Source organism: Sceloporus undulatus, chromosome 4, assembly GCF_019175285.1.
Source record: "Sceloporus undulatus isolate JIND9_A2432 ecotype Alabama chromosome 4, SceUnd_v1.1, whole genome shotgun sequence".
NCBI lineage: Eukaryota > Metazoa > Chordata > Lepidosauria > Squamata > Phrynosomatidae > Sceloporus > Sceloporus undulatus.
The window spans coordinates 75,769,028-75,782,011 of NC_056525.1; the positions used below are offsets into that span (position 1 = coordinate 75,769,028).

At 41.6% G+C, this 12,984-nt stretch overlaps 1 protein-coding gene and 1 long non-coding RNA gene across 2 annotated transcripts in view; one reads left to right on the top strand and one right to left on the bottom strand.

Annotated features, from left to right (window-relative positions):
* LOC121928626 (phosphatidylinositol 3-kinase regulatory subunit gamma) overlaps positions 1 to 12,984 on the bottom strand; it is a 345,443-nt gene that overhangs the window by 65,583 nt on the left and 266,876 nt on the right. The window lies entirely within an intron of this gene.
* LOC121928627 overlaps positions 1 to 12,984 on the top strand; it is a 39,294-nt gene that overhangs the window by 15,442 nt on the left and 10,868 nt on the right. The window contains exon 2 of the long non-coding RNA XR_006103534.1: positions 7,725 to 7,785. This is a non-coding gene — a long non-coding RNA (uncharacterized LOC121928627). The remainder of the gene's footprint in view (positions 1 to 7,724; positions 7,786 to 12,984) is intronic.

Sequence of the window (12,984 nt, forward strand, 5' to 3'; positions counted from 1 at the left end):
TCAAGTTTCAGATTAATTTTTAAAGTCACAGATTCATTTGGAGAGTTCAGACACATGGCAACTTCCTCATCTCCTAGTCTCTATGTTAACTATCACAGATCAGCCTTCTCAGCCATTTGCCATCTGTGGAGAAGCTGTCATTTCCCTCAAGTCTGTAAACTGACTTAATGTGGGTGGTACACTGGTAGGAAAATCTGATGATTCAGCTTGCCTAGTTCTCACTATGGGGATAGGTGGTGCTTATTGTTGGCAGAGCAGATATGTCCACTTGACTAACAGAAAAACTCTAACTACCCCAAGCAACTCCTGGCATTTTGAAAATCTACAGTTTTAGGGAATTGTCAAACTACAAAAAAGTTAGCTTTGACTTTTCACTGCACTAAGAGCCAATGTGGCCTAGTGGTTCAAGTGTTGGATTATGACTTCAATTCCCAGCTTGGCCATGAAACCCACTGGCTGCTCTTTGGCAAGTCACTCTCAGCCCTCAGGAGAAGGCAATGGCAAACTTCCTCTGCAAAAATCTTGCCAAGAAAACCCCATGATAGCTTTGCCTTAGGGTAACGTCAGAACGGACTTGAAGGCACACAACAACAACAATAGCAGCAAGAAACCATGAATTGTTTATTGCTGGGAGTGGGATGGAAGCAAGGTAAATACTGGAGAGTTGATTAATGGACCAACTTACCAGTGCAAGGTGTAATAACAGCAGTCTCTAGGCCAAGAATCGGCCATAAATTGAAAACTGGAATTCTTTCTATGTAAATCACAGCAACTAGGTAAATGCATCATTTTCCATCTCTCCCTTCCCTTTGCAACTGTAATACTGCTGTAAAAGTTATCAGCTCCCACAGAAGAAACCTTTATTACCCAGCTCTATGAAACTCTTACCTTTGCTAGTCAAACAAAAATTTAAACCACTCATACATTGGCTTGCTAGCAATTCGAAGGCAGGCAATTGTGTCCTAAAGCACTTTGAAGGATTAAATTAATTAGACCATTATTTGGGTGAAAAACAGCCCAGAAGAGTGGAAAGCTATTAAAGTGAAATTGCACCAAAGATAGATATATTCAAACAGTTCTGTACTTTTATATTTATCTTAGGCCTGTTACAGACAGCCAAAATAAAGCTGCTTCGAGTCACAGTGGAGGTATGGTGTTTCAATGGTGCATGCATCCTAAGAGTCCAGAAGTCACACCAAAGCCACGCTCCAGCCCTAAGAACTGGAGCGTGGCTTTGGTGTGGCTTCTGGACTCTTAGGACACATGCATCATTGAAACACCATACCTTCACTGTGACTCGAAGCAGCTTTATTTTGGCTGTCTGTAACAGGCCTTAATGAACATAGGCAGATTTGGATGTGTGTGGTGTTCCCCATCGTGCATATTTGTCCATATGGAAAGTATCTATTTTTGGTACTGCATTTAAAGTAGGATTCTACTAAAGATAAAATGCATACCAAAACCTGTACAGTTGGTTGTGTTAGGCAAATGTCTACCAGTCTTCTAAAACTGCACAATAAATTGGTAAAACCAAAGCTCCCAGCCAAAACAAAACATTAATAATAATAATAATGAATAATAAATGCTTTATTTGTATACCGCCCTTCTTCCAATCAGGTCGGTGCACAGCACAACAACATACACAATATACAAAAGCAATAAAACAGATTAAAATATACATTAAAATCACACACTAGCCAGCTCATCATTGGCTATCGGGGGGGGGGGGGGACTAACTAGAGCTTGTATCGGGGAACGCTCGCTTAAACAGGAAGGTTTTTAAGTCCTTCCTGAACTAGGCTAGGGAGGTAGCCGAGCGGAGCGCTATGGGCAGCGTATTCCAGAGGGTCGGGGCCGAGATGGTAAATGTCCTCCTTGCAGTGGAGGCTAGTCTTGCCCCAGGTACCCTCAATAGCTGCTGCCCAGTTGTTCTGAGTGTGCGGGGCGGATTGTATGGGGAGAGGCGGTCCTCAAGGTATCCTGGGCCCAAGCCATGTAGGGCTTTATAGGTTATAACCAACACCTTGTATTGCGCCCGGAAGCAAATGGGCAGCCAATGCAGATCTTTAAGTACAGGTGTTATATGACTGGCCCTGGATGTACCAGTGACCAGTCTGGCTGCCATATTCTGTACCAATTGTAGCTTCCAGGTATGGTACAAGGGTTGCCCCATGTAGAGCGCGTTGCAGAAATCCAGTCGAGAGGTTACCAGAGCATGTACCACCGTTTCAAGGTCCCTCTGGCCTAGGTAGGGACGCAGCTGGCGAATCAGCCAAAGCTGATAACAGGTGCTCCTGACCGTCGCATCCACCTGAGATGTAAGGTGGAGCGACGAGTCAAGGAGCACCCCCAGACTGCGTACCAAGTCCTTTACGGGAAGCGTGATCCCGTTCAGGACAGGTGGAACCACCGCCATCCCCGGGCCAGGGGAACCTATCACGAGCACCTCCGTTTTCTCTGGATTCAGACTGAGTCGGTTTTCCCTCATCCAGCCCATTACTGACTCCAGACAGGCCACGAGAGAAGAGATGCCATCCCCGGTCACTGCATCAGTCGGAGACATAGAGAAGACTATTTGGGTGTCATCAGCGTACTGATAACCCCGCGCCCCATGTCTCCGGATGATCTCTCCCAGCGGTTTCATGTAAATGTTAAAAAGCATGGGAGACAGAATGGCTCCTTGAAGGACCCCAGATGTAAGGGCCCTCCTATCGGAGCACACGTCTCCCAGCTGCACCAAGTTACATTATTATGTAACTTGAAGTGAATTCTGATTTATGCTGCCCCAGGGTTTTCTTGACAATAAGAGGTTTGCTGTTGCCTTCATTGTAGGTTGAGTGTGACTTGCCCAAGCACACCTAGTGAGTTTCCATAGCTGAATGGTGATTTGAACCCTGGTCTCCCAGAGTCCTAACGCAATCCTCAAACTACTTTACCATGTCAATTATCTTTTCCCAGAATCTTCCAGTTGGGATTGGCTATGCTGGTAGGGAATACTCAAGACTTGAAGTCACCCTGGTTTTTACACTCTGGTTGTTAGACCATTTTCCAAGTAATCTTCATAAGAACTGGAAATAACAGTTTATTGGATGATAGTGAAACTTTGTAGGAATAAGTTTACGGTTTGGAAGCAGGAAGTCTGAAGCCTGGAACTAAGGTGTATTTTTCAAGCAAGACAGCTGTTGATCTGAAGCTCACTCCTCAACAGACATGCAGGACTGAGCTTGCAGTGTATACCTGGTTTGGAAACTTCTCCAGGTGTTACATACCGGGATGCAAAATTTTGGCTCCCAAAACTGCAATAGTAATATTCCTAATGAATACAATAGAACTAAATATTGATTAGCCAGCTACCAGATCAAGATTACTTCCACTCACTAAATATTTTTGAAGTTTAGGAGATAGACATCACCATTATGTTTCGTGAACTTCCCTAAGGAAATGTCTGGATGTTGACTGTCAGAGAGTGCTATGGCTGTGGGCCCATTGTCCATTAATGGTCCACACAATGCACATGTTTACTGCGTAAAGACAAGCTTCCAGAGAAGTTATATTGCACTGAGGAGGAGAAGATTATTAGAAGAGGAGAAATCAGAGGTGGAGTTGTAAAACATAGAAACTACAGATACTCATGCAAAATCAATTCCACATACTGATGAACCTGCGAAAATCACAGCAGAAGACTGATTCCTTCCCTGGCCAACAGTTGTCCCTTATTTCCTATGATTCTAAACATTTAACTTTGAGAAATGTGTATTGCCATGACATAATAAGATATTCTTTTATGTATTCCCGATTGGTTCTGAATATGTTGGAAATGAGGTGATCTGAGGACTGATTTTAGGCTTCATGTGTTCACTAGCCACATGACATAGGTATTTATATTTGACAATGTAATGGTAGACAAGTGTAGGTGATCACTTCTTTATACTTGTAGAGAAATGGCTTCCATCCATTAAAATGTAATTGTTCCACCCAGGAATTATTTGACTTACATGAATGAACCTTTAGTTCTCCCACCCCTTTTGTTTGTAGAGTACAATATTGGCCAATGTATTCAACACTGAAGTAACAGTCAACAGTTAGCCAGAATAATGGGTGGCAAAGTCTGGTCTTAAGAGACTTCAGTCTGTCTTGGGCAGAGAATCAGCTTTATTATTTTCAAAAGGTGTGATTGCACATCTCTGCAGTGTTACATAAAGTAAAACAATGTCAGCCAGGAAATGCTATGTTTTCTTTTGTGGTTTGTTGAGATGAAGAGGCGAAGGGGTGCAGGTAAACTAGTCTTCATGCCAGGAAAGGCAAGGGAAGGGACAGTAATAATGAGTGACAGTAATAGGATTGTTTGATGGGATAGGAAAAAAAAATTCAATTTCATTTGGGCATGGAAAGACAAGGGTTATGAAACAGACTGGAGCACATCTCCTGGGACAGCCATTTTAACTGAATATGGAAAGGGGGCACGAGAAGAAACATCATCATCATCATCATTATTATTGTTATTATTATTATACAAAAGGACTGCTCTGATAGTCGCATGAGAATGGATGGATTCATGGTTTTCAAGAGATCACCAAGAAGATGTAAGGGCAGCCACAGCAAAAGCTCAGCCATGAACCACCTTCAGAAACATCCACAGAGGAGTAAGCAAGATGATCAAAGGTCTGCAGACCAAGCCTTAAGGAGGAGCTGGGTATGTCTAGCTTGGAGAAGAGAAAACTGAGAAGTGACATGATAGCTATCTTTAAATAGCAGAAGGGATGCCAAGTGGTTGAAGGAGCAAACTTGTTTTCTGCTGCTCCAGAGACTAGAACACAAACCAATGGATTCAAGTTACAAGAAAGAAGAGTCTACCTAAACATTAGAAAGTACTTCTTCTTTGTCTTTGTCGTCTTCTTCTTCTTTTTACTATAAGAGCTGTTCGACAGTGGAACAGATTGCCTCTGAGGTTGGGGTGACTCTCTGTCTTCGGAAGTCTTTAAACAGAGGTGGGATGGACATCTTTCAGGAGTTATGTAATGCTGCATAGCAGACGGTTAGACTGCATAGTCCATTTGAATCCGTCCAACTCTATGATTCTGTGACTGACTGACTGATATATATCCTTCCTTCCTCCCAAAATGGGATTCATAGAGGCTTACAATATAGGTTAAAACAAGATAGTTTTACAATTGTGATGGAAAGGTTTGAAAAAGCACTAATCAGTGAAATTAGAACACTACTTTTAACCTATTTATTTAGAAATAATGGAAAACACATAAACCATGCATCACATATTAAAAACAGCACATCCACTGCGTATCCCTCTACCTTGATCAATTAAAGGCTGAAGGCCTTAAACAGACACAAAGAGAGCCTACCAAACCTTCCTAGAGTAGGCTCTTTCTCTTGTGTCCTCAACAGTTAAGCCTGGGAAGAGATCGGACAGAGAGAAAACCCTCCCCTAAAGACCAAAAGATGCAGACAGGCTCATGTGGGGTGATATGGACTTTCAGATGATAATACATGACTTTTGCTGTTGCCCTTGCAGCTTGTTGGTGAACACTTGAAAACCATCTATGTTAAGCTGAATAGAACTATTTTATAAGAACAGTACCTTAGTGACCATTCTCTATTACTTTTTTGTGCAGTAACCATGCCTGAAGCAGGCTGGTCCGGTCTTTGGGCAAGGTGAGTCATGATGTTGGGGCCTTCCAGATGTTCCTTATGAACTCCCTAGCTCTCCTCTATTGAATGATAAAACTCTGTATGGTACTCAACCTGTCTAGAGCATCTCAAACTAGACTTCTGCTTCTGGTATGATAGAGGACACTGTTCCATAGGCCATTGTGAAGCAGGTTCAGCTGCCAAACCAGTTTACATCTGTACTGTGGATAGGGAGAAAGTGCTATTTTGTTCTTTGTTTCAAGCAGCAGGAGGTCTTGGGTCTGCTGTGGCTTGAAAATGACAAAAATACAGGATAATAAATTGCCATAACCTTCCCACATTCTAATTAACATTACTTAGCTTCCCCTTACCCAAAACTTAAGTATCAGCATCAAGCTGATAAAATCTTTAAATGAGGTATACATGAATCCAGCATGGTGTAGTGGTTTGAGCATTGGATGATGACTCTCTGGAGATCAGGGCTCAATTCCCTGTTCAGCCATGGAAACCTGTTGGTTGACCTTGGATGAGTCACACACTCTCTGCCCCAGAAACCTCTTCACCAGAGGTGATTGCTATTTTTTTTCACTGTGGCTATTCTGCAGCCCTAAATATCAGGTGCTTTACCACCAACTTTCAGAACCCACTACTTTGAATGCACAAGATGAATGGATGCAACTAGAGAAATTCAGCATTTAAATACATATGGAAACTTTTAGTATGAAATTCTGGGAAGAGAAATGTGCATATTTATGGAAACTTCATTGTGTTTATGTCAGAACAGAGAAAGAAAGAGAGAGAGAGAAAGAGAGAAAGAAAGAAAGAAAGAAAGAAAACTGAGTTGGTGCAGATATAGTGAGTCCTTGTTATCTGCTGGGGTTTGGTTCCAGGACCCTCCATGAATAACAAAATCCGTGGATGATCAAGTCCCATTAAATATAATGGCATAACAAAATGGTGTCCCGTATATAAAATGGAAAATCAAGGTTTGCTATCTGGAATTTATAATTTTTTTGAATATTTTCAATCTGTGGACACTTGAATCCATGGATAAGGAGGGCTGACTGTATAACCATTCAGTATCTGAAGGGAGTAAAGAGAACATGTCAGAATCTCCATTAGTTCACAAAGGCCTAAGCAATCTACCCCCCACCCCCCACACACTTACTTTGTGAGCCTTTGGTAGCATACAGATGGTAAGCAGCCAACCTCCACTAGCTCCTGAGCTAATTATGTGGGGAGATAGCACCATCTCAAAGCCTTCACTACATGATGACTATGCTATGAGTACAGGCCATCTACCAGCACATCACTCTTAAGTAAAGGAGGAAAAGTGAGAACTCTTGTTAGGCTGGATAAACGGTTCGGCTCCAGAACACAGATGGAGAATTGTGGTCTTCCAGATGGCCTGCAACTCTCATTAGCCCTAGCAAGTCCCTGGTGATTAATGGTTGGAACTGCAGCAGAGCTTTAAAGGACTTATTGAAGGTCCTAAACCCTACCTTCAATACTCTCACCATCTTGGATAGTGTCTTTGAAGTTCAGTCTAAGTCCCAACATGGATTCACCATTCCAGTGACATGAGAGCCACCAGCTGCTGCTGCTAAAATGGGAAGAAGGACAGTTGTCCAACATGGTCCAAGTACTTTAGAATATTTCAGTCCAAAGCAATAGTCTGGAGATTTGGGGGATAGTTTCATTTCTGAAATTTAAAAAAATATATAAATCATGCCAATACCTAAATGGAAGATCACCTGGGAACCTCACCTGCATCTATGGAAGGAAAGCATGTACTAATGCCTCAAACAGTATTCAAATGGCTTTAGATGATAGGGCCCTGGCCTTCATTTGGTTTGCAGAATCAGGGCTCTAATCATCAGGTTAGAGCCTTCACAACAGCTTCTCAAAAATGCCAATAAAATATGTGTGGCAGAGAAAAATATACATTCATTAACTGGATTAATGTTTGGCAACTCTATCCTTAATCCAGCTAATGAGTGTGTTAATGTCAGTGCTAGCACCAGAGTTAATTCCTTTGGAGCAGCTCAGATCAAAGTTATCCTCTTTGTTCCATACAGGGATCAAGCAGAGGAAAGAGACAGGAAGCCTTTTCCTTGAAGTAAATGCCTCCAAATCCAGGTGAGTAGATCTTGACTAGGTCTTATAGGCCCTGTACAGATGGGCCTGATAGCACGTACTCAGTACGTGCTAGGGTTGCCTGGGAGCGTCCTTTTCAGACGCTCCCTAACCCTAGTATGTACTGAGTACATCAAAATGGCAGCACCCTGTCTACATGGGTGCCGCCATTTTGATGTAACGGCTGTGTCGCATCCAAACGGCATGGCATGGCCGTTATGTACTGGCGCCCTTTCAGAAGCGCCAAAAGGAGCTCCAAAATGGAGCTCCTTTCATGCTGTGTATCGCTGGCGCAACCTTTACACAGCTGTGCCAGTGATACTGAAGAGAAAGGGGCCGAGTGTCTCCCCGCCACTGTTGGGGTGTCCTTGGGGCATGAAGCTCCAAGGACACCCATTTCCAGGCCGTGGGGAAGCAGTGTTTTGCCGCTTCCCCGAGGCCTGGAAAAGCGGTGGATCAGGGCCTTCGGGGATGCCGCCGTGGCAGCTCAGGCCCCGATCTGTGGGCAAAGGGGCAGGTGCAGGCCGCCCCAAAGGGGCGGTCTGTATCCCGCCATAATGACATTCCAGTGAGGCCTTGGAGAAGTTGCTCTGCTTCTCTGACCTTCCTCTGTAAAGTAGAGAGATGCTGCTGCTTCTCTGTCATGGCTAACAGGTTAGATTAAGCACAAATCTGCAGAGCAGGCAGCAAAGTCTGAAATTCAAAATGTCTTTATAAGGTATAAACAAGTTGTTGTTGTTGTTGTTGCTGCTTGTTTTAAAAATACAAATCCAGGATTATGTGCATTCAGATTATGGACATCTACTGTTCACATGCAAATATTTTCTAATAACAATTTTGACTGTGATGCCATGGGGCATGCAGGGTGGCAAAACTGGAAGCCCACTCTCCTGTCACTGCCAGCATAAGAAGCCTTGGATGAGCACAAGAGGGACTTGAAAGACCTGAAAATTTGAACTTCAAGGCCAATGGTTACGTAACCTTTGGTAAATCAAATTGTGTTCCATATGCTTTCAAAGGAACTCTTGGTGTTGTAGACCAAGAGTGTGTTTTCATAATTTTTCAGTGGAAACAGATAGATGACTTCTATATTATTTTTTTTAAATGTTACATTTTATTATGAACATCAGGTATTGTTGTTTTGTGCCTTCATGTCATTATTAAGGCATGAAGTCATTATGAAGACTGAAGAGCATAAACACTGCCTGTTCCTTAAACAAGGAACTGTCATGATTGTGGATGAACCTTCAACACTGTTCAGACTACTCTACATAGAAATTGCTGAGGTCTGATTCATTCTATGTGGAACCTGCATTAAAAAGCAAACTTAAGCTTGTGCGTTGTGAAGCTAACTAAAAACAAATGAAGACTATATCAAGGAGCATATATGAGACAGCATGCCACCTCCACACAGAACACACAATTTTGGTGTACAACCTTTAATTATACAAATGGACTCTTAAACCATTTCTCAAACCATATAATGCCCTTTTATGATTTTATCTCTCTGGATTACAGATGCATGAACTGTCACCAGGGATACTGTAGATGTTCTAAATGGTTGTAATTATTTAGAGCTACTGGGAATGCATCCTATGGACACCTGGGCTGAGATGCTATCATGCTTGTGTGGTGCTTATTGTAGACGACTTTTCACAACACCCTAGTATGCAGATGCTCTCCAGATGTTTTGAATGTCCATTTACAAAAGCCCTGGATATGGGGCCAATGGAAAGAGAGTGGGAATTGTAGTTCCTGCACATTTGGAGAGCCAAAGATTCTCCATCTGCACACTAGTAGGACCTGGCTTTAGTTGACCTAAAATGGGACTTTTGGGGGATAAAGGGGCAATTTAGGAAGCTACCTTATACTGAGTTCAAACCATTGGTTGATTGAGCCCACTATTGATACTGACTGGCAGCAGCTCTTTTTCACAGTACATAATTATAGTGTGGCCATTCCACATTAATGATCATGACAACATTCTATGGAATCCTGGGATTTGCAGTTTAGGGAGGGGTATTCTCAAGAAGGGCCTAAATATCCAAATGGCACCAATTCTGTCTGATCTTGGAAGCTAAGCAGGGTCAGCCCTGTTTAGTGCTTGGAGGGGAAACCAGTGATTAATATCAGGTGCTGTAGGATGCAAGAAACTGGCAAAACTGCCTAAGAAAACCCTATGAAATTCCCAGTTCCATGCCCTTGCAGTGCTTCTTAAGGAGGACTCTCCTTAAAAATTAGAACATGTGGTCACTCTCCTGGAAAGTAAATCTTTCAGGTGTGGGTGTGGGCCAAGACTGAGAAGACTTTTGGACTATAAGTTAATTTACAACAGTGTTTAAATGTTCATGCATCATACAGTTGACCAAGCAAGTTTCGTTGGGCTTAATTTGAAGTTGACCGAGAGCAAACTAATTTGGGCATCATTTGACTCAGGTGCAAAAATGAACTAGCTGCTACAAATCAGCTTCAAGGAAAGCCTCCCTGCCACTGCTTCATTGCCCAAACATACCTGGTAGCTGGGAATGGGGAAGGAATGTCAGCAGGGAAGTCTCATGGCCATGAGAGCCATTAGGCTTTGGGACCTAAGGCTTGATCACTCCCATTGTCACTGGGAAGCATGGGAAAGAGCTTTCAGAAATGAGCAAGATCTACATTTTCTATGCCCCGTGCCCCCCATGGAAATATGAGGTATCCCTACCGTTCCCTCTGCTGGCCACACTGCAGGACTGGATCTGGGAAAGGAAGTCCTGCAGCAGGGAGATCTGGCACTGGTTTATGCTCACAGTTAACTGGACTCATTCCTTGGAGGAGACCATGTGCTTGCTGAAGGGATGAGAAACTCTGAACCCCCTTTTTGATTCTCTCCCTAAAAAGACTCAGCAACCATATCTAGCAATTAGTGCCCTGGTATTTCCTGCTGTGGCAGCTTTCTGCTTTCATTTGGAGAGATGAAAATAAACATTGAACTTCCAAGTTCTTTTTTTATGAAGACAGAAAAATATGGGGGAGGGGGAGGGGAGAATTAAAAATATACAATGTAGGGCATTTTGCTTTATATAGTTTCAAAGCATTATGGGTATACAAAAGGAGAAAAATAGCATGGAATTAAAAATATTGTAGAAATTATAATTGTAGACTTCATAGTCTAGGATAATACACTTATGACCCACTTGACTCATACAAAACAAGGGACTTCCAAAGTGTTGTCTGTTAGCATACAAGGCAATAAATATCTAATGCCAGATCACTGGAAGCAATGACTGTAGCTTATTTTCAACCTTTCCTCTGTATGATGAAATAGGAATTCAAGCCTGTCTCCCTTGTGCTATCCACAATACTATTGATTTGCTATCTTTAAATCTAAATGGCATTTCCATGTCCTTTCTACCTGGCTTCCATGTTCTTCTAGTATGTTAATTCCAGCCTCTCTGGATCTTTTTTGTTTGTTGTTTATGCAATATTGTTGTCCTTTAATCTTAACTTCTCTGAAATTCTCTTTGGTCTGCATCCAATGTTAATGTCATAAAAATGCATAGAGAGCTACCTCCTTTATCATTTTAATTTGTTCACTTTTAATCTCCAGTTACTAGTTCATATTCTGCCCCTTTTGGATTGCATCTGCACTGCAGAAATAACCCAGTTTGACACCACTTTACCTGCCATGGCTCAGTGCTGTGGAATTCTGGGATCTGCAGTTTTGTGAGACATTTAATCTTTTCTGTCAAGAGAGCTCTGTTGCCACAATGAACTACAAATCCCAGAATTCCATAGCATTGAGCCATGGCAGTTAAAGTGGAATGAAGGTGGATTATTTTTTGCAGTGCAGATGCAGCCTGGGACAGGCTACTGGGCCTTCCCACTGCATAATGTGTCTTCCCTGCAGTGATAAGAGGACTGAGAACATTTTATCTGATGTTTATTGGGTGGTGAAGCCATGACAGTGATATAAAATAATATAAATGTTCCCTTGAGAACAATGGGGGGGGGAGATCACATTCAGAGAAGATGCACTGAGAGTGAGTGTCAATGAGATAAAGTAACCAGATGGGTAAAACTTCAAAGGACCCCCCCCCCAAAAAAAAGACCATGCAAGAGCAATTTCAAATAATAAAGGGCAAACATTAGATGTTCCTAAAATAAAATGAGATGATATCTGGGAAGAATGGAATCGCCACCTCTAACTGGTGTATGGCTGAAGTGTCCCCTCATGGTGGACCCCACCTGTAAAAGTTACAAAAGGCAGGGAGTGGAACTGAAAGGCATACTTCCTTTGATACTTAGTGTATTTGCTTTCCTTCTTCTTTCCTGATTCATCACTGGAACCAAACTTTAGTGATTACATACTTGGATTCAGTTAAGCTTTTATACTTTAATTTTTGGCTGAAGCTAGGATTCAGAAAAGACTTTCTAAAATATTATTTTGACAGTTGGAAACCTTTTTGGACTAGGTCTTAGGCTTGGACTTAAACTCAACTCAGATCCACACAGTTTAATCCAACAATTACTGTCTATTCAAAGCTTTGTACACAGTTGCCAGCTTTTTTAATCTTTTAAGTATACTTTTCTATTTTTTTGACCTTGTAAAAGTATTCTTTACCTTTTTAAAGCATTCTTTTTTTGTCGTTTTAACCTTTATTGGAGCTTTTTAAAGACAATTTGTTTTTGTACTCTCTCATACATTTAATAATTTAAGTGATACTTTTAATCTTTTAAGTGTCTTAGAGAACTGTAGGTTTATCTTAGCTTTTGAAATTTAAGTAACATGCAGGAGATAAGTGGAAACTATAATATTTTACATATTTTAGCTTTAGCAGTTTAAAATCAAGTACCAGAGGAAGAAGTTAAGCAGATGTCAGTTCATGTAGCTGTCTACACAGTTCTCTGTATCCACGGATTCTTTATTCATGGTGTGAATATATATATATATATATATATATATATATATATATATATATTCCAAAATGCAAAACTTGATTTTTTTCCATTTTATATAAATGACATCATTTTACTTCCACACTGAATTTAATGGGTGTTGGGCATCAACAGATTTTGGTACCTATGGAGAGTCCCGGAAACAAATCCCAGCAGATGCCAAGGACCCACTGTACTTGTAGTCCAAATAGCCAATTCACTTAGTATTTTTGTAGTGCCAGCGTTGTCAACTGTATGGGTTTTTAAAAAATAGAATCATGGAGTTGG